General features: G+C 36.5%; 1 long non-coding RNA gene across 1 annotated transcript; it reads right to left on the bottom strand.

Moving 5' to 3' along the window:
• Window positions 1-9,983: 9,983 nt before the first annotated feature.
• Window positions 9,984-10,971, bottom strand: LOC122195506 (uncharacterized). The gene is made up of 2 exons (XR_006185750.2): window positions 10,276-10,971; window positions 9,984-10,201 (listed from the first exon to the last, which is right to left on the bottom strand). It is a non-coding gene; the product is annotated as an uncharacterized LOC122195506 (long non-coding RNA).
• Between the last annotated feature and the right edge of the window lie 3,051 nt (window positions 10,972-14,022).

Here is a 14,022-nt window from a genome sequence, read left to right as displayed (position 1 = left end):
TTATGTGATTCCTCGTACTTGGAATGGTAAGTAGTATATCCTAACTATACCTATTATAGTTACTAGTAGTGTATGTGTATAACCGAAATATGCCTTTGCTACCCAAAGGTACTGAACCAACTGATGGAAAACTTTTATGTTTATATCTGTATACATGATATATATATATATACACACACACACACACACACACACACACACATATATATATATATATATATATATATATATATATATATATATATATATATATATATATATATATATATAACTACACATGTATAGGCGTGCATTTAACAATAAAAATATAAAAGAAGTTTTTGTATAACCTTTGAGAAGTTCAATAAATAAGAAATGATGACTGGATGTCATTTTATAAAACGATTTGAAAGTAGTTTGTTTGATAAGAAATTTTTTGAGTATAAGAAGACCTTTGTTTGAAATACGATTCTAACAGCGTTTGAAAGGAAAAATAAAGTATGTAAGACAGTTTGATAAAGAGTTTTTAACATGTAAAAATGTTTGTCGTAACCTATTATAGTTTTTCCAAAAGTTTGTTTCGTTTGTATAGTAAACCCTAGTGTGATGCTCACTTGTTATGTAATGTGTGACTTTTTGTGGTGACATAAATGAACATATATACTCAAGGTATAAATAAAGTGTTTGATTCGTATATAACAACATATTTAATTTCAACAGATAAGATGATATCGTGATATATTTTGCGTACGAAGGATTCCATATAGTGGTTATGAATCACATATGATTTTCTTGATAAAAATGAGTATTTAGTGAAATCTTAGGTTACACACGATAAAAATCGTGTGTTTACTTGTATTCCTCCCCCCCCTAAAAGTGTATATAAAAAGTATTGATAACACATTTAAAAATGTAGTTTATAGGGGTATGAACTCACCGAAGAAAGTGCGTGATTTGAAGAAAACGAGATTTTCCTGTGCGGCACCTCGACCGGAAAGTGACGAGATTCTCGGGAATCTAGGCTAAATGTTATTGTATTGAAACTTCGCGTTTTTGTATTGAAACTTCGCGTTTTTTGCTTAATCGGTGTTGCCTGGTTTTGCCGAGAATATTCGGTTGGTCATAACTTCTCCGTTATAACTCGGATTTTAGTGTTCTTTATATGTACGAAAACCCTGATACGATTCCTACCACTTTATTTAACCCGAATACGATTTTAGGAAAGTTAAATTTTGGCTTAAGTTTGACTGGTGTTTCGTTATATTGACTCAAAATGTTGGGTTGTCACATCATCCCCCTGTTAGAGGGAATTTCGTCCCGAAATTCGAGTTTAAGCAGAATTAATGATCATGCTACGGATAGAAGTTTTATTTGCTTCTCGTGTTCTTAGGTGAACTCTGGTCCTCGCTTGGCATTCCAACGAATCTTTCACTATCGGGATACGACTTTACTTCTGTCGTTTGACTTTTCTGGGGTGATAACTCTTCTTGGTCGAATGTATGTTGAATGTTTTTGCGGTTTGTGAGAGTATTACACCTTGTCCCCTACAGGTAGTGTCTCCAGATCTTTTGGAGCAATTACCGCTGCTTATGGTTCAAGATCACGTGTTGAATAGTTAACACCCTGTGTCTTAGACTGTCTTGCGGTATGGGTAGTGACTTTTCTTCTTGCTTAAGAACACAACCAAACCCATGGTTAGATGCATCGCATTATATCACGAAATATTCTATTCCTTTTTGGGAGGGATAATATTGGTGCGATGCATCAGTCTTACTTTAGCGTTTGGAACACTCTTTCTTGTTTATAGACAATTACGGTGCTCTTCCAAGCGAGAACTTGTCCTAAAGAATCCCCTCCTGAGGAGTTTGCTAAGCCCGCTAGGAAGTTCTCGCATCTCGGTTGGAGCTAGACAATAAGGTGATTTGGCTACTAGGGTAGCCCCTGGAACTAAGTCGATTCTGAATTCGACTTGACGCTGTGTTGGTACTCTCGGTTGTCCTTCCGGAAAGGTGTCGGGAAAAACCGCGTACTTCTTGGATGTTCTGAATGTCCTTCACTTCTCGGCACGTCTCGGCGATGTGTGCAAGGAATACATGATATTCCTTTCGTAAGCATTTCTGAGCTTGCATACACGAAAAGATGAGAGGGTTCATACTTGGTTTGTCGCTGTAAATAACTAGAGCTTCGTCGTTTAGGGAGGTTAGGACGAACTGCTTTATCAAAGCACCTGATGTCGGTTCAATGTAGACTTAACCAACTCTTAATGATCATGATGTTGAAACCTTGGGGTGGATTAGCTGTCGTGAAGATCTAAAAGGAGTATGACTACTCATGAATTAGGGGAAAAGGATAGGTATTTCTAAGTTTATTCTTACGGAAGCACGATCACTCGCAGTCTTGGGCAGTCTCCGTCCTAAAGTTCATAGTAGAACTCATACCTGGTTCATCTATCACAGTCTCGGGTATACGAGTCGTTTATAATTAAGATTGAAAAGGTAGTCGAATAAATGATTCTTCTTTAAGCCCACATCCCAACGAGGAAAAGAAGTTAAAGTGGAATCATCAATTCTAAACCTGTAGAACCTTGATTATATACCACCCCTATGTATACATTCTTCAGCGATAGATCGACCGTATGGGTCTTTAGATTGAACTTGACGTACTGTACGAGTGATACTTTGGGGAGGTTTGCTAAGGTTTCCTTGGAAAGGATAAGAAACATGAGGTACTCCATGCATGAGTACTTCGGTGTTCTGGAATGATGGTTTCGCTAGAAAGACATTTTCGGAGAATGAGAAGTACGCACGAAGCTGGTATTGCGAGGATCGAATTGAGTCAAGTTGTATGATAATATCGGACTTACATGGAAATAGAGGTATTAGATTTGATCATAAAGTTGTTACAGATAAAACACAACAGTGCAACTTTTAACAGAGTTACAGTACTTTGGTTTTACTACAAGACTATTGTTGCGAACAGGGTATAGTACGAAAGGTAAAAATATGCAGCACGAGCATCCCTATACCGACGGGATCCCGCAAAAGATAAGACTCTGATTGCGCTAGTTTTGGATGGTTTATAAGTCTGTTACAATGAAACGCCTAATATCACGTTAACGTGGGTTCGGAGTAGGTTCTCCTGTAACCGTGATCCTGAGAATCCTACCGTCTGCGCCAGAGTTCTTTGTTATAGTTGGGTCCTTTATTGCCTTTTCCCATTCTGAGGTCAAACTCCTCCTGTTCCACTGTCATTCTTCTCTGTTGGGCAATCCCTCTCGAAGTGTCCCATTAAACCACATAGATGGCATATCCGAGAAATTTCGACATTAGTGGTTGAAGTAATGTGTTTGACCCGAGTCCTGCAGAAGCGGGTAGTGTGTCCGTTCTTGTTGCAGGTCTTGCAGTGTAACAGACGACAACTACCTAAGTGATGGAAGTTGCACTTATTGCAATTTGGTAGGTTTCCAGCATATTGTCTGGTCGGGTTAGGGATAATTGGGATACTTGTAGTGTTGGTGGTAGGAGTTACAGATGTCGTGGCAGCGAAGGCTACCACCGGTGATGGTTTCTTGTTTGTCCCTCGAGGTGATTTGCCTTTAACTCTATCCCAAAATTTTCGTTTATTGCTCTTTGGTTTGAGGTTCGGAGTGTCGTGGTAGTTTGTTACTCGTGGGTGTACTTGGTTGTTACTTGGGTTGGAATTATTGAAAACCATCCCGCTAACATTTGCGTTATTAGCGTTAAGGTGATTTAGAATAGCTGTTACGGCAGCTTGAAAAGTAGCTGTATCAATCTGAAGAGTTGGTGTTGGGATGATGAGTTGATTACTTTTCATCGGCGACATGATTCTGTAACACGAAGGAAAAAGGAGTTCGTGAGATATTATGGTTGAACCTAGATGTATTTCGATCGCTTTAAGTAAAGAGTAAAAGTATGTTCTCGAAAGTTTGACCTACATCCCTATGATGCAGTCCTAGTACAGTGTAGAAGTATGTTCGTAAAATGATCTTAAGACGTTTGTTGTTCAAGCCGAGGTATTGTTAGTTCGTGAATAACATGATCTTACCACTACAGAGACTTGGAAATGTTTTTGGAGTTAAATTACTATAGCCTGATGACTTGACTAAAGCATGTTTTCGGATAGGCTCTAACGAAGGTATGATGGGGGTTTTTGAACAAAGAGCGACACGGGAGTTAGCTGACTGTAAATATCATCGATGTTTAAGATGGAATAAGTTTAGGAAAATTTTATCTTGAAGAAGGTCTTACATCATATCATGAGTAGAAAGGTTTTGGCCGCATAAAGGCCTAACTAATCAGTACTTACTGTACAAGATAGTTAAACAAAAAATGCTACATAGGACATACACAGGAAAACGATTCCTTTAAACAAGGAAGGGAAATAAAGCATTTCTTAGTGGCGACGATCATCCTTCTGGTGAACTCTTAGTTCAGCCAATTGACGTTCCATTATCAAGAGGGTGTCTTTTGTACATTCTCTGGCGTACTTGTATCTCTATGACTTCGGCTCGTGTTTTAACTAATACTTGCAGCAGGGTCTCATGGTCTCTCTCAGATCTCTCACGAGTGTTTTCAAGATGATTGGTGTAGATGATGTGCATTCTTGTATTGCCATTTAACCTCTTCGGTATATTGGAGAGTCGTCCTGCCCTGAATTTCGTTTCAAGCAACTCTACGGATCAGGATTGGTAGAACTTTGTATGCTGAGCTTCCTTCGCTTAAGTTGTATCAGCTTCGGTCTCCTTTAAACGGCATAGGTCGATCTTGCTCTTCGCTCCATGTTTCCAAGTATTCTTCCTAAGGAGGCGTCGGGCCATGAAGAGCTAGACGAGGGTTAGGGTTTTGAATTCGGAGCTACCGGGGGTAGGTTCTCATCCTCGAGTTCAGAGTTATCATCATCCGAAAGGTCTTCAGTATGGTGATCACTCAAAAGGGATTGGATGATCATTCTCTGGTTCTTTTCTGAACCATCCAACATTGCCTTTGTTCGGGAAGTACGGGTCGTCGTGGGGATGGGGTCCAGCTATGTTATCTATACGGTAATTGAGGTATAAGAATCTAACACATAAGTAGTTTATAGTAATACATGAAATACTCCTATAGTATTTTAGGTTTATGTTCTATTGTTCACATTGTGGTATTGTGGGTAAGTTTTTAGACTTGTTGCAGCTCACAACCACACTTAGGCACATGCTAGTCAACCCTCAGATAATATAGTTGATCAGGTTATATCATCCCAGTTTCGACTATATGTCTCTAAGTCTACTTGTGCTGCCCAACAATCGTAGTACTTTTGTTCCGTCCTAGTGATACTGATTTTAGTATGAATGCAGGCACGTATACTTACTTAAATATTTTATTATTTAAAAGTATATACTCTTTATCAGAGTATTTTAATCCCTATTGTATTTATAGTTTGTATATCTTTTATGGGTTGATATACTCGATTCACTATAAACAATGCTCTGATACCAATCTGTCACACCCCAAAACCGAGAACGGCGGAAACGTTCTGGGGCGGAGGACGTCATGTAATGTATCACAACAATGCAAAGTAGTAAACAAGCAACAACATCATCCATTGTATTAATAGTATAATTTTAATTACATTTGAGTTCTTTCATAGGATAATTCTACAAAAATGAATATTCAAAAATAAAAGACGAGTCTTGATCGCTCCATCTTCACAGAACCTGGTAGTCGTACCTGTCTATCCGTATCCTGGGAATACAAGTTATTTTGAAAGCGAGTATCAACAATAATGCTGGTGAATTCATAAGTATTTATGTGACTTTGATTTGTAAAGCTGTAAAGAAAGACCTGTAAATGTATGAAGGAAAGTTTGTACCAACGAACAAGTTTGTAAGTAATTGTAAACGTTTGAAATCCTAGAAAATCCCATATTTTCTACTAGTATAAAATGTAGCATTCTACCAAGACTCGACTGTTTTGAATGTTTTCTTCAAAAATCCAATATTTGTTTATAAGTGGATGGTAGATTAAAAGTCCCAAAATGAACTACCATGATGTTTTTCATGTCATAAAATAGTAGATTTGTGTACAGTTATAATCGCTAAGATATATGAAAACTCCGTAAATCAACGTGTTTTTAATACTCCATGTGAGTTTTATAACCATGCTAATGACCCAGACTGCCTGTAACAACGTTCTTCAGGCGTTGGAATGTTATGACATTTGTCACCCCAGACCTGCCGGTCTAACTGTAGCTAACAGTTTAGGTGCGGGATTGTCAATCCCGTATAGATCTATACACAAGTATCACGCTCCCCCTACAAGGGATTATGGTATATAATACAGGACTTAATAATGCATACTCGAAAGTATGTGAAAAGTCTCACAACCTAGTATAAAACAGATTTACGTATGAAAATGTCCATTTGTTCTTGTATATGAAAATACCCCTTTGATATGGTACTTGTAGTATGTAAAATTTTATGTATATCTAGTACACTATCTGATGTAATCGTATCTCTTGTAATTGTATGTCTTGAAATTTATATGCCTTGTAAATGTATATAATCGTATCTCCTTATATAGTATGTAATGTATTAGTATAGACTTATAAATAAACTGACTCTTGTGTGATTCCTCGTACTTGGAATGGTAAGTAGTATATCCTAAGTATACCTATTATAGTTACTAGTAGTGTATGTGTATAACCGAAATATGCATTTGCTACCCAAAGGTACTGAACCAACTGATGGAAAACTTTTATGTTTATATCTGTATACATGATATATATATATATATATATATATATATATATATATATATATATATATATATATATACACACACACACACATATATATATAACTACACATGTATAGGCGTGCATTTAACAATAAAAATATAAAAGAAGTTTTTGTATAACCTTTGAGAAGTTCAATAAAGAAGAAATGATGACTGGATGTCAGTTTATAAAACGATTTGAAAGTAGTTTGTTTGATGAGAACAATTTTGAGTATAAGAAGACCTTTATTTGAAATACGATTCTAACAGCGTTTGAAAGGAAACATAAAGTATGTAAGACAGTTTGATAAAGAGTTTTTAACATGTAAAAATGTTTGTCGTAACCTATTATAGTTTTTCCAAAAGTTTGTTTCGTTTGTATAGTAAACCCTAGTGTGATGCTCACTTGTTATGTAATGTGTGACTTTTTGTGGTGACATAAATGAACACATATACTCAAGGTATAAATAAAGTGTTTGATTCGTATATAACAACATATTTAATTTCAACAGATAAGATGATATCGTGATATATTTTGCGTACGAAGGATTCCATATAGTGGTTATGAATCACATATGATTTTCTTGATAAAAATGAGTATTTAGTGAAATCTTAGGTTACACACGATAAAAATCGTGTGTTTACTTGTATTCCTCCCCCCCCTAAAAGTGTATATAAAAAGTATTGATAACACATTTAAAAATGTAGTTTATAGGGGTATGAACTCACCGAAGAAAGTGCGTGATTTGAAGAAAACGAGATTTTCCTGTGCGGCACCTCGACCGGAAAGTGACGAGATTCTCGGGAATCTAGGGGCTTCGGACCTTCGTCGGGGCTTAGATATGAAACCGGGAAGTCGGGATGTTGTCGGCACGGAAAACGAGGCAAAAATGTGAGAGAAATGAAGGATTTTAGTGAAAACAGCCAGCACCCTCGCAATCTATTTATAGGAGCTGGAGGTCCTCGGTACGCTGGGCGTACTTCGGACTTACGCGGGGCGTTCCTCGTATGTGGGGCGTACTCCGAAGGTACGCGGGGCGTTCGCTTGCATCATTGCTGACCGCATCCTCGGAAGACGTGAGTGGCCGACATGGATGATCCGGAGCCTAGTATCCGAGTACGCTGGGCGTACGAGGGTACGCAGGGCGTACTCCTTCAGATAAGACTTTGAAGTGCGTGCCAAGAACTTCTAAAATGCGTAACTTTCGCATACGAGCTCCGTTTTTTACGTTCTTTATATCCACGCGAAGGTGAGAAAATACTCTACAACTTTCATTTAGACTCCGTCGGCTAATTTTGTCTTTAATTCTAATTATATTTTAATTAATAGGTCGGGACACGATATCCACGTTAAAAATCCATAACTTCTTCATCCGACGTCCGTTTTCGTTTGTCTTTTTACCATCAAACTACTATTGTCGAGACCTTCAATTCTCGTTTAAGTTGTGTCGGCTAGAAATCGCTCGATCTTTATTTCGAGTTTTTAGCTGTCTACCGCTGTTACGAAACTTAGAAAATTTGTAACTTCTTCATACGATGTCCGTTTTGGGTGTTCTTTTTATTCATGATCATGGTTTAACGTAATCTACGACTATCGTTTAGATACCTAAGGCTAAATGTTATTGTATTGAAACTTCGTGTTTTTTGCTTAATCGGTGTTGCCTGGTTTTGCCGAAAATCTTCAGTTGGTCATAACTTCTCCGTTATAACTCGGATTTTAGTGTTCTTTATATGTATGAAAACCTTGATACGATTCCTACCACTTTTTTTAACCCAAATACGATTTTAGGAAAGTTAAATTTTGGCTTAAGTTTGACTGGTGTTTCGTTATATTGACTCAAAATGTCGGGTTGTCACAGGATGGATGACTCGACGAGCCAAGAGATGCTGAAAGGATTTAGAGGACCCACATGGACTCGCCGAGTCGCCCATGTGCACTCGACGAGTCGGGTCAAAGTTTGACCGTTGACTTTCATTGACTTTAGGGTTCTGGTCAAGGCTGATCAGGAGAGTTTAGGGAAGGGTAGAATGGCCTTCTACCCAATTTGTAGAGATGAGATCATGAGAGAATATTGATCAGGATGTTAATTGAATGATAGGGGGAGGCTAAGTCGGGACATTGAGCACGAGAGTTATCCGACTTCATTGAGGTGAGTCTTCTCACTATACTTTACCTAGAGTGGTAATTAGAGTTATGTGACAGAGTATTTTGTATGCTTTTGCATGATGTGATTTCTATGTGATTTATGCTATGTGTGTTACAGAGTTTTCAGAGTTAGGACCGGAAGGTCCACAGAGTTAGGGCCAGAGGGCCCACAGAGTTATGGGACTGGAGGGTCCCACTGAGATACATTGACCAGTGGGTCAAACAGAGTTATAGCCTCGGGTAGCTAATATGTGTTGTGTGTGGTATTTTGGGGAACTCACTAAACATTTATGCTTACAGTATTATGTTATGTGTTTCAGGTACCAGTGGGGATCGCGGGAAGGCGCCGGCTTGATCCGTACACACATGAGGAGCTTTTACATTTTATGATCTTGGGATGTTATGTTATGAATTGATTATGTGATACAATGATATTTTTATAAAAAAATATGAATGAAGTGTGTTTTTAAAATGTGAAATATTATTTAAAAATTTGGGTGTTAGATTGTTAATATATGGTCTATATTGAAGTTTTGAATTAAGCCAAACAGGTGAGAGGAGTTTTGCAAGTTTTGTGGATTATTAGGACCCTTTGAATTTTCTTTGTAAAAAATTGGTTGGCTCATGTTTGCTGGGAATATGGTCCCACCAATCCGGACACTACATACTAATTTTCATTTAAAAACTTTTCATGACTTCATTTTTAAATCTTTATTTTTTTTTCTTCATTCCATTTCCAATAATAGTTTATACTTTTATTACGTTATATAAACTTATAAATTTAGAATATAAATAGAATCTACTGACGTATAACAAATTTTAATATATCTTCACAGTTGATATTAATATTGGACACTGTTATAAACATATAAATAAATGTTAAAAGAGTATAAACTAAAGGGTAGCTTGGCAAACTCTAAATGATAGGCCCTAATGATTTAGAGCCTCTGAATGAAAATATGTTCTAAATTGTTGTGTTGATAATAAAAATGACTATTTTACCCTTCTATCCAACAAGTTGTAATCTAATGATATATACATATTTTTCTTCAAAAGGAAGAGAATTCAAAGTTATTGCAATCAAATCAAGTTTAATATCTACTCTTTCTATAGCGGATTCACAAACAAGGATCAAATATCCAAATCAAACCCAAAGGAAACCAAATCAAGCTTCAATTAATCATCGATATGTGGTTATCATCATAAAACGCAATCAACTTTTCCAAGACCCCAATGGCCTGCAAATGAACATGCTTCATTTGCAATCCCTTCCATTTGACAACCATCTCCAAGAATACAATATCTGAACAAAAAAAGAAACATTTTGTAAAAAAGACTGAATTTTTATAATAACTGAAAAGAGATTTGAAATCTTACGTGGTCGACGATCTCGGCATGGGTTTATTGTATCTGACAGCTAGATGCTTCTTGCCAATTAAAAAAACGTTAAGAGTGAACTTCAGAGTTCTCACAGAAACAGTGAACTTCATAACAAGCCGTAGGAATGGAAAAATGTTGGTATTAATTTGCTAAATTTCTAATCCAAAATGCATTTGAAAGAAGCAACTGCTTTTGAATAATTACAACAATACAAGTGATGCAAATGAAATTATCATTAATTAGGCAGTAAAAAAGAAGCGAGTTCAAATTAGACACAAGAGATGCGAATTAGCACAACTGTTTTTGCAGGGGCAACCTGAAGTGCGAATTGTCACAATCAAATTTAGAACTCTCATAGACCTAATTGGGAAAATGAATCTATGAGGTCTTACACGACATCTTCAGTTCTTGGAGTTCTCTCTTGCACACACCCACCCACAGTCGCTGGAGGGGAAGCGTCGATGTGAGGGTGACACACCGGAGAGGAGGCGCTGATGATGAGGGTGGTTGCTTTGAAGAGGTCAAGGCCTCAAGGGTAAAATGGGCCTTTCCTGGCTGTCTAAATGGTTCAGATACATTTTAAATCTGAGCCCCATGTTTCCTGAAGCATTCAAAGGTATAATAAGTATGGCGGATCGAACTTTAAGATCTAATCGATTCGGAACACGTCTCTTAATAAAGGCGAAACAAATAAAGTTCAATAAAAAAAATCAAATTATATAAAGGGAAAATGACTTAATAGCCCAATTAAGTTTCTAAACCGTTCAAAAAACCCCAATTATGTTTTGTCTATTCAAAAAAACCCAACAAACTTAACATTTTGTCTAAAAAGTCCAACTAAGTTATACTTTCCTGAAAGTCAAATAAGAGAAACATATGACGTGGCTTATTACCGTATCGGAAAAATGACTTGTTAGACCAACGAAGTTTCCAAAACGTTTAAAAAACTTCAATTATGTTTTGACTGTTCAAAAAAAACCCAACGAACTTAAGCAAAACAAAATTGAGATTTTCTGAACGGTTTGGAACTTTATTGGACTTTTTAGATAAAATGTTAAGTTCGTTGGGTTTTTTTGAACAAACAAAACTTGATTGGGGTTTTTTGAATGGTTTGGAAACTTCGTTGGGCTTTTAAGTCATTTTCCCTTATATAAATTATAAAATAAGAAAATGGCAAAATTATGGGATTGGTCTATGTAGTTGGTTATTTTGGTCCTTATGGTTTTATTTAACGAGCGGTTAGTGGTATAGTTTTATTTTCTTTTATGATCCTAAATCACTATTTTACTCTTATTTGATTTTTTTTTCCCATTTAAATTAACATTCAAAAAGTTGAATAAGATATAAAAATTTCACCCACCACTTCCTTTCCACAATCACCATAACCGGATGCCCTACCATAAAAAAATTGAAATTGTGTTCTTCAAAAAGTAGTGAGCCAATAACCATCGATGAAACTTGAAATTTTTTGTGTCCATCAAGGTCCGGAAGGTAATTCAACAACTCAAAAAGAAAAACAGACATGTTGTTCGTTGAACACATGGGGGCTTAGAGGGAGGGCAAAGTGGGCAGCTACACAGGACCCAAACTTTTTCATTATATATTTTTATTTAAAAATACAAATACAAAATTATAATAAAGATAAAGACTTTTTTTTTCTTGTTCGTCCTGGGCCTTTAAAAATATTTCATTTTTCAGGACCGGTCCTGGTTGAACATGTCTAGTTGCGAAGCCTTGCCAATTAGTAAGAAGTGGGGTGGATGCATGCACCCGACTTGCCACCCATTCTATTACCAAAAACATCCTTAAACAATTCTTTTATTAAAAAATTCTCTCCATGACACCTCGTGAATACATCATGATCGATTTGCTGAAAGAAACTAAAAATATTTCAAAATTTCAAAGCGTTATATTTTTATATGTTATATATATATATATATATATATATATATATATATATATATATATATATATATATATATATATAATGGACCCTCGTTAATTTTGGTCGTGGATCTGCCACTCTGCCCACTGAACACATCAGGATCGATTTCAATTTAACATTGTGTCCTTCTTAGGAGGCCTGATAATCGTGTCGTGTTCAGGTTGGCGGGTTAGCGAGTAAAAATATGTCAACCCAAACACGACCTATTTAAATATACAGGTCACGGGTTGGCGGGTTTGGAACATAAACTCATATATGACCCGTCAACCCATTTATTTATACGGGTTCACAAGTTGGCGGGTTCGTGGGTCAAATTCGGGTTCGTGGGGTCAGATTCCATAAATAAAATTGACAATTAAACATGAATAAATTCTTGATGGTTGATGCAAACATATCTGAATTTTAGACATTTAAGTCTTAAACATCAAGATGAAAATTAAAAACATTCATAGAAACATGTTATAGACTTAGCCTTATAACTTATGACTTACGACCTTAGGTCATCCACCACGAGTCAAAATGTCAAAACAGTCAAATGGTCTATAAATCAATGATATATATTATATAATACTTATTAAATATTAATACTTGATACATAAATACCTTTAAAAATAAAATATTTTTTTTATTAAGAATACAAAAGGGTTGACGGGTCAACCCGTTTATTTTTTGAGAAACCCATATATGACCCGTTTAATAAACGGGTTGGCAGGTTGAAAAACTCAATCCAAACTCATTTATTTTGTGTCGTGTCGCGGGTCGTGTCGAGAATTTCTATCTCTACCTCTTGGTAACATCCTTCGTACCTAAGAACACAACACATTCGCACATTGTTTCGAACTTTCGGGAGGCTAGGTCTCATCGGAGTGAGTTAAATGAAACCCACATACAACTTTAGAATCCATTAATGGGATGAGTTCTCGATTATTTTTGTCCCTAGGAATCTAGGTTTGTTTTGAGTACCCAAAACAATTACAAAAGAGAGAGAAGGGTAAGCAGATCTAAAACAAAAAGATTAACACTCAAACATACACAAACTGATTTCAGATTCACACACACGAAAATCGATATCAAAAATGAAAACAACGCACACATTCACTTTCAGAAAGAAAAAACACACACAAATCACCACCATCTCTACCACCACCACCGCTGCCACGCCCACCACTGCCATCACCGTCTGTAACATCCCCCTCTGACACGTATCACAATATTGTCCGCTTTGGGCTCCCGACACGAAAACTTCCAAGGGGGTCACCCATCCCTGGATTGCTCTCGCCCTGTCACACCCCCAAACCGAAACGGCGGAAATGTTCGGGGGTGGAGGACGTCATGTGTAGTATCACAACAATTGCATCATAGTAATCGAAGTAAACACAACCATTACATTAAGATATAAATATTTACATTTGTTTGATTCATTGTTTGCATACATCAAAAGTATAAAAAAATATTAAAGACGTGTCCTTATAAGCTCCGTCTTCTCCAAATGTTGTAGGAGTACCTGCCTACTGATTCCCTGAGAATACAAGCGATTTTGAAAGAGTATCAGCATAAAGCTGGTGAGTTCATAAAAATGTTTTTGTAGTGAAAACCTATTAATGAATCTGAAAAAGGTATGCATGTTTCCCAAGAAAATCCAATATTTTCTAACATGTAAGTTTGTTACTTTATTTTGTTCAAAAACCTTGACTAACACTTGTATGTATAGTAACTTCTGTGTGAAAACCCCTGGCTACCACCAGTATATATAGTATGTTCTGCATGAAAACCCTAGCTACCACCATTATGTATAGTAG

This window comes from Lactuca sativa, chromosome 8, assembly GCF_002870075.4.
Source record: "Lactuca sativa cultivar Salinas chromosome 8, Lsat_Salinas_v11, whole genome shotgun sequence".
NCBI lineage: Eukaryota > Viridiplantae > Streptophyta > Magnoliopsida > Asterales > Asteraceae > Lactuca > Lactuca sativa.
Note: the sequence above shows the minus strand (reverse complement) of the source record. Positions and strands in the feature narration are given on the sequence as shown.